Source organism: Neodiprion fabricii, chromosome 6, assembly GCF_021155785.1.
Source record: "Neodiprion fabricii isolate iyNeoFabr1 chromosome 6, iyNeoFabr1.1, whole genome shotgun sequence".
In the NCBI taxonomy this organism is placed as follows: Eukaryota; Metazoa; Arthropoda; class Insecta; order Hymenoptera; family Diprionidae; genus Neodiprion; species Neodiprion fabricii.
The window spans coordinates 8,914,685-8,933,534 of NC_060244.1; the positions used below are offsets into that span (position 1 = coordinate 8,914,685).

The 18,850-nt window shown below is 39.1% G+C and overlaps 1 long non-coding RNA gene and 1 other non-coding gene across 2 annotated transcripts in view; both read right to left on the reverse strand.

Moving 5' to 3' along the window:
* LOC124184583 overlaps positions 1-18,850 on the reverse strand; it is a 104,168-nt gene that overhangs the window by 69,138 nt on the left and 16,180 nt on the right. The gene's annotated exons all lie outside the window — the stretch shown is intronic.
* On the reverse strand, positions 8,473-8,544 carry Trnad-guc. The gene has a single exon. It is a non-coding gene; the product is annotated as a tRNA-Asp (tRNA).

Genomic DNA, 18,850 nt, shown 5'->3' on the forward strand with positions numbered 1-18,850 from the left:
GACATCGATTATTCCTTTGATTATGACTATATACCTGCCTTTGTAGTAAAAACAATCGATTAGGCGAAATATTGATTATACATGTAGTAAAATTTTTGCAGAAGTAGATATTCATATCGACAAAATTCTAGTAGCATGCTACTCAAGCGATTTTACCACGACGAACTTACTCAAGAATCGTACAAGTAACAATCTGTGCTCAGATTGATGATTGCGTAACAAATTATAAGAATAAACAAATGAGAACGTCAAGAAACTTCGAAATTTTAACAACGCTTAACTCTTCAGATTCCGATGCGAAACCAAATCTAAATGTGGTTGGTCTAAATGCAACCAAAGACCACAGTTTGGCTAAAAGTCGAGCAATGATTATCACAAAAAAAACATCAGGTTACATTCAAAATCTCTAATCAAATTTTCAAACATTCCTAGACTTGCAGCAACCTCGAAGAACGCATCTTCCGCGTAGATACAATAAACGGGCCTTGAACCGATGATCAACTTCGACCTAACCTCGGATGATTTGTCCTTCGAAATTTTTGTTATTTCTTTCGAAAACCGCCAAGGAATAATCTCCACCAAAGAATATTCGTACCAGCTGATCCATTATGGGATTTATCGATGGGCGAGATATTACTAAATCTGTCCAAAGCCAAGCCGGCGTTACGATTACACAACGCAAAGGTGACCGGGAGGAACTCTGCAATGGTTGCAACGCTTACATTGAAGCGCGCAAGAAGCTGAAGGAAGATTGCGGAACAACTATACAACACACTGCTCGTTGAAGAATAGGTGTAACGATCATGATCGGCGCGGATGATACTGCGCCGATAATAATTGAACAATGTGTTTCGTAAGAGGTGGAAGATGATCGCCGTACTGGTGTAGGTATCCATTATTTAAGTAGGACAGAGCATAAGTGTGTATTATAACGACCAGAGCAATTCTAATGTTCCGCAAGAGGTTTACAGCTGCAGCAAGTTTTATCATCCCGCATATCGCCGTGCTGCAGCTACAAATGAATACCCGTTTCTACGGGCTTAATCAAGACCTGTTTTACATCTGCAGCAGCCCTCGTTGCGGATTATCCGTAAAGCGAGACTCGGGTTTAATCGTAAAATATGAAAGCCGTTATGCCCAAGATTGTACCGGCTAATGGCTAACATCGGCACTTCGACGTCTTTTGATCGGAGTGAGCTAATCAGACGAAATGATTATGGCCTATTATACGCGGCTGTGTTCATTTCGTACTTTCAATAACTCGAATCTCGCCACGTGATTCTATTCCGTGTGATGTACGCTGATGAAAAGCTGATAAAATAGTCAAATTTATTCGTAACATCCTCGTGCAGAAATAACCTGCCACGAATTGCGTCAGGTTCGTCACCCGGACAGCGCAGCTGAAAGTGTTTGGACATTCAGGAATAGTTCTTGACTATGCCGGGCACGTGGAAATTTGAATATCGTGGAATAGTTACTCCTGCCGCGTATACATGTATTGTTGACATCGTAATAGCGCGTTATAGGCAGAATATGCTAACGACGTTCATCGGAATAAAACGAAAGCATTTCTCTCATTTGGAACATTCCTTGTAAGTATAATTCAATTACATGTACGATGAGACAAGTTGATTGGGACGCAACTGCGTTACTCTGACAACGAGGTCTCTTTAAAGCTGACGATGAGTGTTGAGTATTAAAATTTTCTCGGAATAATTACGTATTCGAACAACGTGGCTACGTGTTGCGAAGGTGCAACAACGAAACGTAACATACTAAATATCGTCCGTGAATTTTACACGCATCCGGCGTCATTTGACCCGAGGCTGAATTCAGAATTACCCCTCTGACATGATGGTGGAATCGTGAAAAGATAAGCTATACTTTTACATACGTTTAATTATCTAGTTATAGCAAAATACACTGTCACAGACCTAACTATCACACTACCGCTGATATTTTTCTTCGCGTCGATCGAAAAAGTGATTTTCCAATCGTATTTCATTTGTAATACTTCTACGGTACGGTATCGTGTGCATCTCGAATCTTCCGCCTGTATTTCGAAATTCTAAGTCGCGTATTCAAGAACGTATCCGATCCGTTATACGCTGTGTAGGTGGCTAATGCTTAGCATCGACGCCTTGACGCGTGTCGATCAGTTTCATCTACAACTCGATTTCACACACGGCCGTCGATTTCATACTTACAGAAATCTGATCGCCCCGGTCTATGATTAATTCAGTCCGTGCATCGTCGGTGCACATCGATCAAGGATGATAAGCCAGTCAAATATGTCGACATCCTAATAACTCGTAGCAGATTGTTTCGAACTCCTGCCAAGCATGGTACAATCTGTCTTATCATGCATCGACAGTAACGGAGTGGACTTTAATTGACTTGAAGTTTCTGTCGCCATGTTCGTGAGGAAGGAAAGGAGGAGTTTGATCTATTATCCAATGGAGTCGGTCGATGAGCGTGTAATACAGCTTCGCGTTCTCGGGATTACGATCGAAACGGCAATGGAAATGATAAATCTCGCAACGCGCCTACGTCTGTGCATTTCCACCGCCTACAATACATCCCAGCCTTATTACCTTCGAAATATCACTGTAATTATTCCAGGCACTAAGCCAGGAATAATATGATACACGATGGAACCGGTTTGTTGCAGAGTTCGTCAAGAGTGAAGCGGCCGCAACGGCGAGTCCGTGTCAGGTACCCACGACTCCACCAGACTCGAAAGTCTAAAACCAAGTGTCGAGCAGCAGACTCCAGTTCGTGATTCGTATCTGTATCCAGGCATAACGCGAGTTGCAAATTGTATAATTCGTTAAATACTAAGCCTGCTGATGTATGCGGTATACGAATGTCACATATGAATGCGGTAAGAACTAACGATTAGAAAATACGTGAAATTTATAATACAAACCAGCGTATAAACAACATTTCTAGTATACAGCTGGTAGATACAAACGGAGAAAAATTTTGGCAAACATTTGCAAATTAGTTTTACACAACTTGCTTATACGACGTGATGATTTCTAAAATGTTTACAGGATTATGTCTGTATACTTGACAGTAATGTTTTTAACAGGTACTCAAATACACGTAGACGAGATATTCTCCGTGGCTTTGAACCGTTCAAAAAAAATCATGTCATGTAACAAAAAAAAATGTGCTACTTCGATGTCACCTAATTTCAACATGAATCGGTCTTTGCAATAAGTACGAAAAACCTAGAATAGTTTATTTTATTATTATTATTACTGTTATTATTATTATTGTTTTTGTTGTTGTTGTTATTGTTGTTGTTATTGTTATTATCTCAAAAAACAGAGAATTAAGTCTGCGGGAAATCTTGGAGACAAGCTTGGGTAAAAATTTGTTAAGCATCGTGACCTCCGCGTTGGTTTCACCGCAAAGATAAGGGATTTGTAAAATTTAAGATTTATAAAGTATGTCACGCATGATTCGAATCAAATGAACTACAGTGTGTACTTTCTTCGACCAATTTACATGCATGAAAAACAAAACATAGCCTTTCACTGCCTCTGTTTTGGTGAATTAGGACACACGCTGATCACGTTATCTCAAAACAAGTACACTCGTAGCATTGGCGGGAGTAAAAGTGATGAAAGCAAAAGTTGTTCCACAAATGGGCGAGGGTTTTACTGATTTTTTTGATACAGGTTCAAGTATACGACTACTGAAAATTTTGTTACATTGTATTTTTTTACCTGTTAATTTTATCTCTGTATTACGTGACTCGACAAACTGTCATTTCGCAGATGAGTCATACATTCGGAAACGTTATATTATACAGCCCATAAAAAATTCATCCATAAAAATACTTGAATCTAATAAAAATTTGCGTTGAACAAAAATTCTCGATAATCAATCATCGCATCAAATGAATACTTTGCTAAATTCCAAATATATTCTAACAATTTTCATCTTCCGATATGTACAAAGTTTTGCTACGCGAACGTACGTTTTGCACGATTTTCAATCCGATCATTTCGTCGTATAAGTGCAGATGAATTTTTTTTCACTTCGGCAAGTACGCGCTAGATCCGTGTTTTAGAAGCTGTTTCTTGATAATATTCGCAAATCGTTCCGTGATTAAAAATTGAAATATACCCAGGTAAGATATTCGCACGTACAGATACCTATACAGACGATTGCTAACACGCCTATAACCGTCGAAGGTTAATCCTAGTTAATTTGCGTGATGGTATTTCAATGACCCTCGCATAACTATCTACTATCGACACACCGGCGTGACAGGTCTCAGATCCGAAATAAAATTCCAGCATTAATTTTACCGATCAATAATGAACCGTGATTGGCGTTACATCGATATTTGCGAATAGGTAATGTAGGATGAACCCTCACCGCTTACACAATCACCCAAGGCTTTGTCGGGTGGATAAAATGGGGCCCGTGAGTTTTCTCTCGGCCTACTGTCTGGCTGGCAAAAATATATACAGGGAGATGCCGAACATCGCGACTTTCGCTTTCTAGGCTGGTGGCTGTGGCTAAATATCGGATCAAACAAGCCAAGATTTCTCTTCCATTATTTGCCGTTCCCCTTTGTCACATTGTTCACGGCACTGTATCAGTTTCAGGTTGTCCTTCGCACTGGCCCCCGCAACGACTGGAAGTTACACGCAAGTCTGTGACATTCGGTCGAATTGTTATTTACCAGAAACAAACCGAACCGACAAGATTGCCTGGTGCAGAAATCCGCCGTGCTGGCTCCCCTCGTACCCCGGACAATTATCCTCGTCGCCTCCGTCTCACGTGATGTACGTAAAAGCGACTTGAAGCGAAACGAGAGACGAAGTAAGACGGATGGAAAAACTGACTGACACTCCGAAATGGTCTGGCAAATCGGTGGGATGAATGGAAATTGTTATTATGTAGTCAACGTTGCTACTCAGCTCATGAATTGTAACGGTGATCTCCATACTAAACACATTTCAGCGTTCAAAACAAAGTTTCGCTGGGAATCATCAACGTGATATGACTGATAACCGAATGAGAAATGAAAGTAATATGGTTACGATATGTCAGTCCAACACTTTGGCGAACATTGAATGTATATTTCCTAGTCTACAAACAATTGTTGGAGACTGTTACTACACAGCAACTAGAAATTGCTGTATTGCCATGGGAATCGGCTCTTTTTAGAAACTCATTCAACGAACCGAAGTTACCGCATCTGGACTTGTTAGGAAGAGTTCAAAACTATTACTCAATATCCGAGCATTCGTGTCGCTGTCTCGATGATATTCCGGGATAAATACGAACCCGGAATGAAGAACGCAACGAGTATTAAAGGTGAGGTTCACACCGGATCTGTAACATCGGCACTGTATGGTTCGATCTGAAAGTATCCTAGATGACGTCAACCAGTCATCCAGTCGGCTAAGTGAAAGAAAGGAGCTAGCAGACCTACGATCGTCTGACATTATTACTCGTGACCCAGGTGATGTAGACGAACGGATTGACGAAAGAGTCTAGACTACTACAATCATTCGTCTACGAACAACGTCGCCAAGCCGGCAGACCCGAGTCCCGTTCTCCGGACGCTTTTGAATTTAAACTCCGCTAATTATTTACACGCTCGTGTGATCGGGTACTGTTATAAACCTATTAGCAGTACGTATCACTGCAGTCTTTTAGAAGCTCCAGGCATATTCAGACCAGAACCGACTCCTTGTCCGAGAGATCGACAATTGATTAGATAAAACGTTTGGTAAAATGCAAAGACCCGTAGTTAAGGTCCTTCACAGTGCTGGGAATCAGGCCAAAACTGAGACGCCAACCGTGAACTTTTAAACTTTGTCACCAAGATCCATTTGCGGGTAGCGAAAAGCACCTCGTCATCGTGTTCCCGATACTCGACTGACATTATCTCGAACCAGTATATATACTCTCGTTCTACAACTCCTTGTGTCACATGCGTCCAAGTCCTGGTTGTAGAGGATAAAGAAATTATCATACAGACCCGACGCACACCTTGAATTGCAAAATGGCGATACTCCTCCTACAGTCGTTATTCTTGAACGCGTCTACGGTTGAAATCGAGATTGCGCCATGCTCTTTAACCGCGCCGCTTGCAGCATGCAACGTTTGAAACATTTCCAAGTTTCTTATGTACACCACTCAAAAGCCAATGAATCGAGCTCGACTTTGATAGTGTTCTGCTCTTTTATTGTCGGAATATTTATTAGTAAACCTTGCGTTTATAGTGCAGATTCGACGAGGGCTCTCGTCTTGCGACTTCGTAATACAAAAGCTTTCTGCCGCCACTTTGTGGTATCGAACAAAATACTCAAGTCCGTTTCGACGGACCGGCGTCGAAGTGTTAAAATATTTTTTTCTCGAGGTAAGTCACATGGTCCTCGTCTGCCCGCGTGCGTACAAATTAACACGTATGTCACGGGGAAGCCGAGAGCTGGTAGACCTCCGATAGTTTCACAGTTTCAATTGTTTCACTTGCTACCCAGTTACAGTGAAATTTATTGTAATACAACATTATCAAGTAAGTAATTTTATTACTTATATTTTACTATAATTTGTTATTACAATTTTGTCAAGAAGTGAAAATATTTTCTGATTAATATTGATTAATAATAATGATAAACTTTGCATTAGATTGGCTACAAACTATTGTTAAATTCTTCATATATATATATATATATACGTGGCAGCTATAGAATACGAAATCATTAAAATAATATTATTTTATTTCTCGACCGAAGAACGTGGAATATTACAGTCGAAATAATAAAATCCAGGAGGAAAGTTAAAAACGGGTGTATAAGAATACATGTGTGAAGGTATATTTTGACAGTCAACGGTAACAGTTCATTTTGCGCTGAGGCTAGTGATACTATTTCAGTATTATAGGTAGCTAAAAAAAAGTAAATGCGACGTATTCCGAAATAACTCTACCGCAACATTTCGGGATTACATTATACATGTATAAAGTGGTCGGTTCAACGAATCGGCGTAAAAAAAAATCACAGAAAACTGTTGGAAAATTACTAATTTTTACAAGAATATGTGCGAAAATCGCCTCGCAAGCACCGCGAAAGTCGCGAGCTATAAAAATCGCCTACAAAGCAACGCCAAGAGAAAATGAATGCTCCGGACAATTAAGACAAATAAATATACAGCTAATCCTGAGACGATTGTTTGATTTAACTCAAGCTAAAATACAAAGACGCGGGAAAGTTATATTCTGGTTGACATTGGCTGGAAAAAAGACGATTTATTATTATTGTCGCGTACTCGAAAACGAGAGACGTGGTTTTCGTAACTTTTGCATAAAATACGGCATTGGAAGTACAAAAATAAAGTGCATACATACAAACTGAGAAACAGCGATTACCGATTCGCTGAAGGAGAAGAATTTTAGTACTATCCAATAAAATTATCAAGCCCAGAAGAAACTGACAGACCGAATAAAAAAAAAAATGTAACAAAATCTTGTCGTTGGGTAAAAAGTTAACAGGTAACGCATGCAAATACATAATACATTAAATCAAAGTTCCGCAAATGTTACAAAATTGAAGGTAAATTTTTCGTACAGTGCTTTTCCAATTGCTATAAAAAGTAATAATACTAAAAATTTATTAAAATCTCTTGCGAACACGATCTACACTCTGTGCAAATGAAATCAATTAAGCGGATAAAAAAAAATCAGGTATTTCACAAAATTGGAAGTAGTACTATGGAAAAAGAATTAAAAAAAAAAACAAAAAAAAAAGATAAAAAAGAGAGAGAATTGTAACCAGACTATCCAATACTCTGGTCATGGACAGGGCAAGGTATTAGCTTAAGTCTGGAAGTACTTTAAGTCCGTATTGACACCCGATGTGTAAGAGGTCCGCACACAGGTAACACAAGGACTAGATATACAACGTTCAAAATTACTTTTCCCGGGCGTGTTTTTCTCTCCCGACCGATTCACGCTGAAGGGGATTCGAACCCGAGTCCGCTCGCACGTGAGTCTCACGCTACAACCAGGGGACCAGGGTCTCATGCCACCGATTGTGGGTGAATTTACAAACAAGTACGTAGTCTCAAAATGAAAATGATATTTACCATGTTCGTTACAGTTGTTTTGCGAAGAAATTTAAAAATTCAGATAAGTAATAAATTACTCTGTACTTACGATTAGATAAGTATAAGACAAATAAATAAAACTGTATACTCGATTTAACTCCTTCGTATTTTAATATTGTTTAAAAAATGTCAATGTTGAGGTAGAAAATTGAATGCTGGGGTTTATAAAATTAAACAATTGCAACTCTGCACAGTTGCCACGATTTTCAATTCGACTTTTACCGAATTTCCTTATTTGGAAAATGGGACAAAATTAATGGGTCTAAAATAACGAAAAATTCAATTTTTATACAAAAGTGAATATCGGTGTAAGTTTTGAAGATAAAAAAAATCCTCCCCGGCGGGGAATCGAACCCCGGTCTCCCGCGTGACAGGCGGGGATACTGACCACTATACTACCGAGGACTTGAAATAGAAGCTACTAGCGAAATTTCATGAAATTCAATTTCCGTCCATTCAGCCATTGCGTCATACACGAATCCAAGCCGAAGCCTAACACTCGCAAAATTAAACGAAAGGAAACGTTTTCATGCGTTTACTTTCATCTCTTGGAATGAAAGAGTGTGGGGGAAATTAATAAAAAGAAAAGAAAATTGATGAAAACAAGGCAAAACTTGTAAAATACTTGGCAATATCCATTTGATCTGTATAAAATCAATTTACAGTTTACAAAAACCAAATTATTTTTAGTAAAGATTATAAATAATATGGTTAATTCAAGAAAACAACGAAAACATTTTATGTCGATGTACAGTTCAATTAATATACGTATGTACGTATTGCAATGCGAAATCGGTTTTATCAGAAAATACGTCGACAGGTGTTTGTCACTTCAAAATAAGGAGCTACATCCATAATTCCCGCTCCAACTCGATCTATTTTATCAAGTTAAACCGTGCAGCTCACGTACAAGCAAAGGAAACACAGCGGTATGTATGTCTGCGCAAACATTTTACTATCGTAAGCGTATAACGAGAAGAGAAAATTGAAAGTGGAAGTTGAACAACACCGAGTAATTAATATAATATAACGCACACGTCGATGTATTTAATAAATATAACTTAATTCCGACATTTATATAAGATTTGTGTTCATTGCGTGATGGCTAAAGCCATTTCTTCTGAAGTCTAGACTTGCATTACACGATATTACCATTTTTTTTTTTTTTTAAACCAACTTCCAAGTTTCTAACTAGAGATGAAGACGAAATGTCAGATTTCGCAAGAAAATACAGTTTCTAAGAAATTACCATCGTATTCTATCAATCAAGAAAACTTGCCGCAATTTTTTTCTTCACATTTTTAGTTCGAACTCTTTCAGAAGTGAACTTTTATCTTATGTATACATCGATGCGCAAAGAAGTCTAAACACGAATCGTAGAAAACAAATTTAACGTTATTCAAAAACAATTACCACATTCTACAACATTTTCATATATAACACTTTCTCTCCTCGCATTCGTTTTGTACTCTTTTTTTAATCCGAAAATATCCAAGTTGACGCTTCACGAATAACTTTATCCACAATGCATCGCATTCAAGTAATACAAATTCCAATAAACTATATCACGTCAGCTGCACGGCAAGTTAAAAAACGTTGTCCCAGAATTCCGAGATATCAAATCTAAAATACACAAGATTAGACGTCGAGTCAAGAAGCCAACCTAATCGCTGCAAGAAATTATATTCCTAAATTCAGGAGAAAATTGCCTTTGCATAATGGTAAAGTAATGAATGAAGTCACGAGCAATCGAATTACCAACGTTTTTCATACGTGTATGTCGTATATATTCGAGGAATCCAGGTCACCTCTAATTGAGATTTACTGCGGCCTTTTTCACAGGTAAATTCGGTCAACAATCGCGTCATAGTGATTTATTTTTACTAGCGAAATGATCGAGTAGTCTCATGTTTGCGATTCGTCACACCTAGCATCAAGTCTAATCAACCGCCCATGATGTCATTACTGTACGATCACGCGTAGAGAATAACAAATGTAAACGTAAATTTATCATCACATACGCATATATATACATATACATGCGTACTTGTGCAGGAAATGGATGAAATTAATTTATAAAAAGAAACTGGAACGACGAAAAAATGTTTGCCGTAGGAATAACTTGTTACCGCATATCTTACGTTAAGAATTTTCCTCATCACTGTCCAAATACAATTACTGCAATGTCCCTTGTAGAACCTTATCCAAAATTAAATACAAAATCTTCATCCCAACTCTTTATACTGTCCCGTGAGGCTTTTGTTTCGCCATAAGTATACATGTAACACGGGATTTTGTGATTATTTTACACTTCGTTTTTTTCCGGAATTTTTCACGGGAATAATCTGAATCAAACCGGGATTTGTCAAGTATAATTAGCTCATTTTGAAGATATTGTTTTCTTCCTGTTGGCTTCATTTTTCAATTATATCCAACTGATTTGAGATCGAAACTTTCGAGAATCGCGTTTTAAATAACTGAAAATACCCGTTCGAATCGTTTGATGAAAAATTGCAAAAATTAGAAAATTGTTTTTGAATTATTTGGAGTCGATTTGGGAGACGGAACGGAAAAAATTTGTCAACACGCCAAATGAGGACCACCATAACGTAGAGTCGTATTACAGATTGGCAAGAACCTATTTGCGCACTCTTTACGTCCAAGTGCTTAAATGGAATTGGGTATAATAGACAATAATTGCAGTCACAAATGCAGAAACCTCGGATCCGGTCAGTCGGCGAGACTTTTCAACCAATCGAGACGTCGCTTGCCAAACCAGTAAATCGGATCGATTCGAGTTTAATGGCACGGTAAAGATTATTCAGGGTATGTATTTCCAACTGCTCTGGAATGAAAATAGATCAGGTTTCAAGCTTTTCCGAAGAGCAACGTCCCTACTGCGATAACCACGGGCACACCCGAAAGAACAAACAGCTTATCAGTTATTTAAAAGAGCGACCGTTTTCACCGTTGAAAAACAACTACGAACCGCTCCGGAATTTGGTTTGAAACAAATTTTTTTACAGAAATATCAGTGTATACTGGTAAACATCAGACGGCTGCGAGTAAATATTACTACAGATGACATTACGCGTAGTCCCTGATATTTCGGAATTTTTTACGTTTGTTCATCAAACCGATCGCCCGATTCGTAAGGTTAATAATTACATTCTCGCCACGTGCCGGCGGCGATAATTCGTCCAAATCGGTGACTGATAAATGTAAATGACAAACGACAATTGGCGAGTTACTGAATGCGGTCATATTTTTCATTGAACCTGTGTTTTAGGCATCCGACGTATAAGGAGACGCGCAAGTCTATTCGGTATGTCCAAACAGAGTCTTCCAGACGTGTATTATAATAGCCGGAGAGTAAACAGCGGTGGTAAATTTTCGTTGAATCGAAACTGTCGCCCACAGATGTAAGATTTAATAGTATGCATTGAAAAGTTATACGTAGTCGAAAAATAAGTGAGTCATTTACCAAAAAAAAAAGAAAAAAAAAACAATATGTGAACAATTTGAGATGTTTATTAAGACGGTAATTATTAAACTGTCGTGGCGCTGTAAAATCATCGTATACATGCGACGGTATGCGTATTTGCCATGTGCGACGACTCAATTAGAACGTAGATAGGTAAATTATGTTTCATATCGCGGTAACACAGCAATCTCTTATCACCCAGCACTTACACTTATAACATTACTCCCGGTTATTTTCCTACGTCGGTTTGTGAGACTTATTTGATATTGTGTAAAAAAAAAAAAAAGTATTCCCCACCAACGCGTTAATCACAAGTGTAAACCATACGTGCCGATTCCCGAAGTTTGTTCTACAATTTTCAAATTATACCATCACGAATCGGGGAAAAACATCAAGATGTGAAATACCGTCTTCTCTTGGTGATGCAACGTGTTTCGACCCTAGCATCTTCAATTTTTACCATCTTTAAGTTATGAAAAAATACTTGTAATATTCGAAATCCGAAGAACTCGTTTTACGAACCGATTTGAAAACATTGAAAATGTCCATGAAACTCCGAGGAAAATTGTGAGATAAATTAATCTGTATAATTGAATTGCGTCACTCATAGACGGCGTACGCAACCGTGGTCCAGATAAAACGAGGAACGGTTGCTTAGCGTTAAAAATTTTGTTATGAACGGCTGCAATTAACAACCCTCGACTTTGACGAGAGACGTAATTGAATAACGGAAGTCGCGCCTGGTGGTGGAAAAATATTTGTGTCGACTATTTCCTGTGAACGTAACTGAAGTGTACATAGAAGATAACGTGTAGAAAACGGACGAGATGAAGTGAAAAAAAAAAAAAAACGTTCACTACGTACGAAAACATCCGCCTTTGATAACTCGCCGGTTTCTATAGCCTCCTGAAACTTTTGAGTCTTGCAAAATGAACCATCAGGCGTCGTGTCCTGTTTAATTCTTATCGTCAACAGTCTCGTTAACTTTTGGACCACCGAAAGCATGTCGGTCACGGGTTTTTGCCGTTCAAAAATTCGCAGTTTAGTCACAACGACAGAGGGAACACGCTAAACGTAACTACCGAAATGTGTGACAATTTCACACTTTCTCACATAGCGGGCTGTTAAAATGTAACAAAGTCGCTTAATGCGTTTGCAGTAGCTACTCGAAGACGTGATCAGCATGGAAATGGTTACAACAGGTTTCGATTCCAGAACTTCAAGATCACCTCTCTCAAGAAATTTCTATAGTCGTCCGCTTAAGTTGAGATCATTTCCGCGTCTGGTTTTTACGTAACAAGAGTGTCGCTACGCTGAAACCATCGCAAAGCTACTCATCCTCGATATTGGCACGAAAACGTGGATACGGCAGGTATACGAATTGGCATAAAGGTCGGTGACCCGTTCTGGCGAAAAAAGATCAGTACCTCCTCAAAGCGAGAGAGAATCAGTCGCAGCTTAGTTAAAGAGACTTGAACATCAAAAGTGTACAAATTTCGGTCCACGGACAAACGGAACTTTTGTAGACAAGTCTGTAGTGATGTTTAACACGGGTAAACACGCCTGCAATCCAATACTTATATTCGCATATCCACGTGTGGCTTACACTTCAAAGGCTTCTTCTCTCCCGTCTATTTCTTGTCTAGTTTATTTCCACTCGTGTCAGGGCCTTTATCTTCTCACTCCATGGCCAAAGTGTTAACGGATCGAGGAAACAGTCCGCAGGGAACACGCTTGGCCCAGACTCTGGCCCAAGGACTCCTCCTCTTGCCCTGGTTTATCGTTGGCTATGTTGGAGTGCCTATACGGGCATCAGACATCATTGCGGGTTGAAGGGAAATTCAGTCACTCTCAATTTTTCACCCTCAATCTAATTTTTCTGTGTCTTCCATTCAAGCTCGCATCGTGAGCCAATGACAAAGGGCTGAATAGCTCTTTAACAAAAGTGCAATTAAACGCAATTCCGACGGCAAAGCTTTGAATTCGAAAGAACCTCCATCCAAACAGACATTCAATTTGTGTTTATAAGTGTATAATGCGTGGCTCCATTGAACGTGAATTTCAAATACTCGCTGCAATCTGTTATTTGTTACAAGAAAGCAATTGCGTCAATAAATTGCAGTCAAAATTTCCTTTGTATCTCGGAAATAACGATTAGGATCTACGATTGTTCTCGTACAGAGTCATGATCTGCGAAGAGATACCGCAGCGCACATATGAGTTTGACAAGACAAGTCCAAATTGCACACCCATGGGAATAGAGCTTTAAAATACTCGATGAATTAGCATTACGAACACGTGCTTGTTTATTGAATCATGTTCCTTGCCCAAATGGCGAAAAATGCTTCCTACTCCATAGGAATGCTTCATTCAAATCCAACCCCTTAAAACGGCGCGGACCACACACGATATAACGATACGTTGTGCCTCCAATGGATTAAATGACACGTGAAATAGCAACAAAAGAACAAGTAGCAGGCGGTAAAATTCACTGCCGTTGTGATTTTTCCCTGAAAATCAGCAATTCAGAAGCTTTTAAAAAGTACAGTCTCAACAGTTTCGTCGGGTCCACCACTCAAGAGACGCTAATGCAAATACTCTCTCATTAACGGTTCAGCGTGGGCGGTAGTCGTGTGAGTCATCCTCTTTGTTTTGCACGTCGAACCATTGGTGAATATAAATTTCGCACGTGTCTCGCAAGTGATTATCGACGATTGCCAAGGAGTAAACAGACAGCGCCTGCCCTCAGCTTATGCGGATACTATGTTGCTCTATTCGTATTATCAGTTTCTGCTATTCTTTTTCCTATTTCTATATTTCCCTCGTTGCTCGATCACTCGTTCCTTTTTATAATTAAAGAGTCATTCGTTTGTGATTTATCGTGATTTTGCAACTACCCCGACTCGCTGTGATTCGTGTCGTGTAAAGGGTTCCGATCGACATCCACATTATAAACCACATCCCAAACCAAAAATACATCGATTCGTTGTATTGAAGAATCATATTGTGGTCACAAAGAAAGAAGCCGACCGTCAACGCTCTGAATTGTTTAAATAGAGATGCTACTTTAGTTGAAACAATAGCAGGTATGCTTTTCCGATACAATAAGACCTGAAATGGCATTCCTTCCATGATTCTATAACTGACAAATAAAATTCGCCCATCTCAATGTCTTTAATCGTACCATTATTTTTAACCTCCGTAACATAGGCAACGCCGTTTGAATGATATTGTTTTAGCAACCGCTGCGCTTCGTTCATTGTAGGACAATATTAAATCATTCATTTAGTTACCGTTTTCAATTTTCTAATTGCACTCTTCACTCTTACAAAACTGTGCCGTATGGATCAGCCTCAATTTGAAGTAGCAGCTACGATTCTCCTTATAGCTGACCGAAGACAATTGTAAAAATCCAATTACATATGCGAATTATCCGCAACACATGTACTGTCAAGCACTGATTTATTATGGGAAAAAACCGTTTCCATTATATCTCTGTGTACAACAATAAGTTTTAATTCAACTTGGAAATGCAATAATTGCTAATAAATTTACGGAAAGCTATAAGGAAAATGCGTTATGTATATCAATAAATAAGGGGCAAAAATACAAAGTTATGATGTAACACACGTACACGCAGTCGCGAATTTGATTGTGCGTTTGCGGATATTACAAACCTATTCCGTTGAAACGTTAGATTGATCACTCGAGTCACGCAAAGAAACGGTGAGCAAGTGGAGGAAAGCGTTTGTTCTTATGACGTCACGACGAGGGGCGAATGAGCTTGCAGGCTTTTTTGCGCTAAACCGATACGCACGTAGTCGCCAAATACGGTAATTTACCAAACATACGCACACTTCGCTATTCTGAGTCACGTTAGTGCACGCGCGGTTCTTTACGAAGCAACGGATACGAACGAACTGGAAGTAAAATTGAACAAGCCCCCGATTGGCGAAGAATTAAAGACACCAAGTTTATTCGCCCCGGTAATGAAAATTTCAAGTTATTGAAATCGGCACACTGCTTTTTGATCACTGTTCAGCAGCTCTTGCAAAAAATGATTTAACCCTTTCCGATATAAATTTCCAACAGTTTTCCCATATCCTTCAATCAATTTTGGACATATGAAAAATTTTAAACCAATATTTACAAAGCATTCTACTTCTAACGTTACAGTAAAACAAATTTTTCATAATTGTTAGTTTTGTTGACAACACTTTTTTCTTAATCATGAATTCGCTACATTTGTCGCTGCAACCCGGTTGCTTGAAGAGCGAAAAAAAAGTTTACACTTCCAACTAACGAGAAGTATCTCTCTTCAAACTCGCGTAAACTTGAATCCAATTCGAAATCAATCGTAAAGACGTATCTTCGTACGTTTGTCGCTTCCAACCACCACTCGCAGTGGCTGACGAACCAGTAAAAGAAACGGGGGGAACCCTGCGCAGGTCTGGAGGTCTGCTTTAGGCAAAACCCATTGTGAATCATTGGATTATTTTCGAGGTCGTTCGGGGGTCCACGGACCCAAGATTGTCCCGACTGAGAACATTTCACTGCATGGACGTCCGCGTTCAACGACACGAATCCGAGGGGTCTTCGCACTGGAGCAATTAAGAGAGGACAACGGATTGCTCTGTGTATACACAAGGCGAAGAGTCTCCAGGCCCGAATAACTATGTTGCGCTACGTCTCGGTCACGAAGTTTATTTCGACGCAAGTTAACGTCCACATTCTCAAGCAAATTAGAAGGATTATACACTGTTCGTTGTGATGTTGAAAGAGAATTTATTACAAGACGCGGAAGTATCCAAGATTGCAGATGTTTTAAATATGAATCTATTGGAGAGGCTCTGGTCCGACACAAAGTTCAACAGTCAAGTCTCCGGTGAAATGATGATGATGATGATGAATGGTCGTGTTATTCAATGTCGTTAAGTTAGGCATACGTCCTGCATTAACGTCTGCTTCGCAAAATATTACCAGACACTTGAGATCTGGTACATCGGTATTAACTGTTACTCGCTAACTAGTTTAGACATAAAACACCGAGTATAGAAACTAGGTAATTGTTTTTCACGTCAGTCGATACGCGATACTAGGGTGAGATGCAGAAGAATCTCGTCGCATTCGCACGAAGATTTAACAGAAACTTCAACATTCGATCAATCATCGTTGATCTTTGCATCATTTTTCCTGGTACCGTCAAAAATTGGAGAAAAAAATGAATTTTCTAATTTTCAATATACAGTGCAATCGCAGCAATAACTAAGACAACGTAATTTGATTGGCGGAAAAAAATTTTGTACGCTGACATAAGCGAAGAATATCGAAAGATGAAATCTGACGATGCAACAGATACCTTACATTTTTCTCGATGAGGAAAGATCGTCGATCGTTCAATTAAAAGAGAATGCATTGTGTCACAAGGAGGGAATTTCCGAGAAAGTGACGCAATGCCGTCGTAACGCCGGTGTAAAAGGATAAATCCGCAAGTTCGAAGGAAAATTCTAGCTCACGATGCGGATGAGAGATGAATGCGGATGCCCTTGAAATAGTCTTTGTAATAGCGTAACCGACAATAAGAGTCCGGGTTTTGTAACGAACTTGTATCGTGGTAGAGGCGGCTCATTACGGTCGTCGCAAATTGTAAACAGCAATCTCCTACACTCCTACATACATGAATATAAAGTAGAAGTGTGATAAGTTGCACGGCGTAAGAATGTGGGTACCGAGAACGCCTTGACGGTTGTGAACCGGAGTCTGGAGTGTTAATCGATAACTAAATATTGCCTGTCGCGATATCAATTTTCCAACACACGGTCAATTCAGTTGCACGTAATCATAGCACGCATCGCGACAGTGATAATGTCAAATTTAAGACAAGTCAAAATGCTGCGAATCGCCACGTCAGTTTCAAGAAATATACAATAACAGATAGAGTTTTGAATCACGTTAGCTTCGTCATTTTCCGAACGATCAATTTCCCAAATTGCAACGTGCTGCCACGTGATAAGCTGGCATTATAACTGTACACGGTAAAGCTGGTCAGAGGAAAAAGATAGCTTGGTCTAACGGAATATTTGTACAGACTGACAAGCAAAATATGTAGCAAAAACATTGTTTTTTGTCAAATTTGTATAGAGTAGCCGAGGATAAATTTTTTACACGTTCGTCGTGAACCCATTACGGTTGATCTTGGTAGTAGAATGTAATCTGATCATAACTATCGACATGAAGACGCTCGGCGGTATTATTTGTAACACCTCAAGCGTTAATAATTATCCGTGAAACATTTAAATTCCAATTCTGGTACATTCGACAATTTCTTCGCCCGGTACAACGGCGTTGAGTTAGAGCAGCATTTAGGCCACAACTGTGTCTGTTCACCTGTCTGAAGATCGGATCTCTCATTGTTGGTACCCCGTGTCGCGACCTGGTTTAGAACGCTCACGCTAAAGGCGGGTAATAAAACGCTCGTGACCCACATTGAAAGGTGTTGCTGGTTGCATACGACTGGTAGCAGCGTCAACGAGAGGACCGGTCGTATGGTGAATGTAAGAAACTAGCGTTATCATGGAAGAAATTGAGCTTTCAATTGCTGGTTATTATATTTAATGAGAAGAATTTAAGTAACGCTGTGTCAAAGGTTCAGATAACTTTTGACATGGCTACTACGTACTCATCGTGAACAAAAAAAAAAAAGCCAATGACGCATTTGTTTCGTTTTCAGCCATCGTGTAATAACAACACGCGTAGAATCGCAAAAACTAAAATTATTCAATCTGTTTGTTGCGTAATTATGACGACTATTCTTTTCAAAATGTAAATAAACAGACGAGTTGTGTAAAAACAAGAATCCTGCTATCTCAGATTAGCTCCTTCAAATTCATCGTTTCGCACACAAATGTCACACAAATTTGTATAGTATGCAGTATCAGCTAATTTATCAATTTCTGCGACTAATGAGGAGGCTTTTTAGTACGAAAGTTGCGTTGCTGACTGATCAATTGATCAATTGGACCAAAAGTGGTTTCAGTCGCTGTAGCTCATTGTGATCAAAGCATACCGTATATTTACAACGTTTTTTTTTTTTTTTTCTACATTTGTCTCATTTTGCGGAATAAAGATATACCGATAAAATTTACGAACAAATTTAGCGTAAGTTTTTTATATCACAATCACCTCGAATTTGCAAACTTCGAGGTGGGTATTCAGGAAGGAATTTTA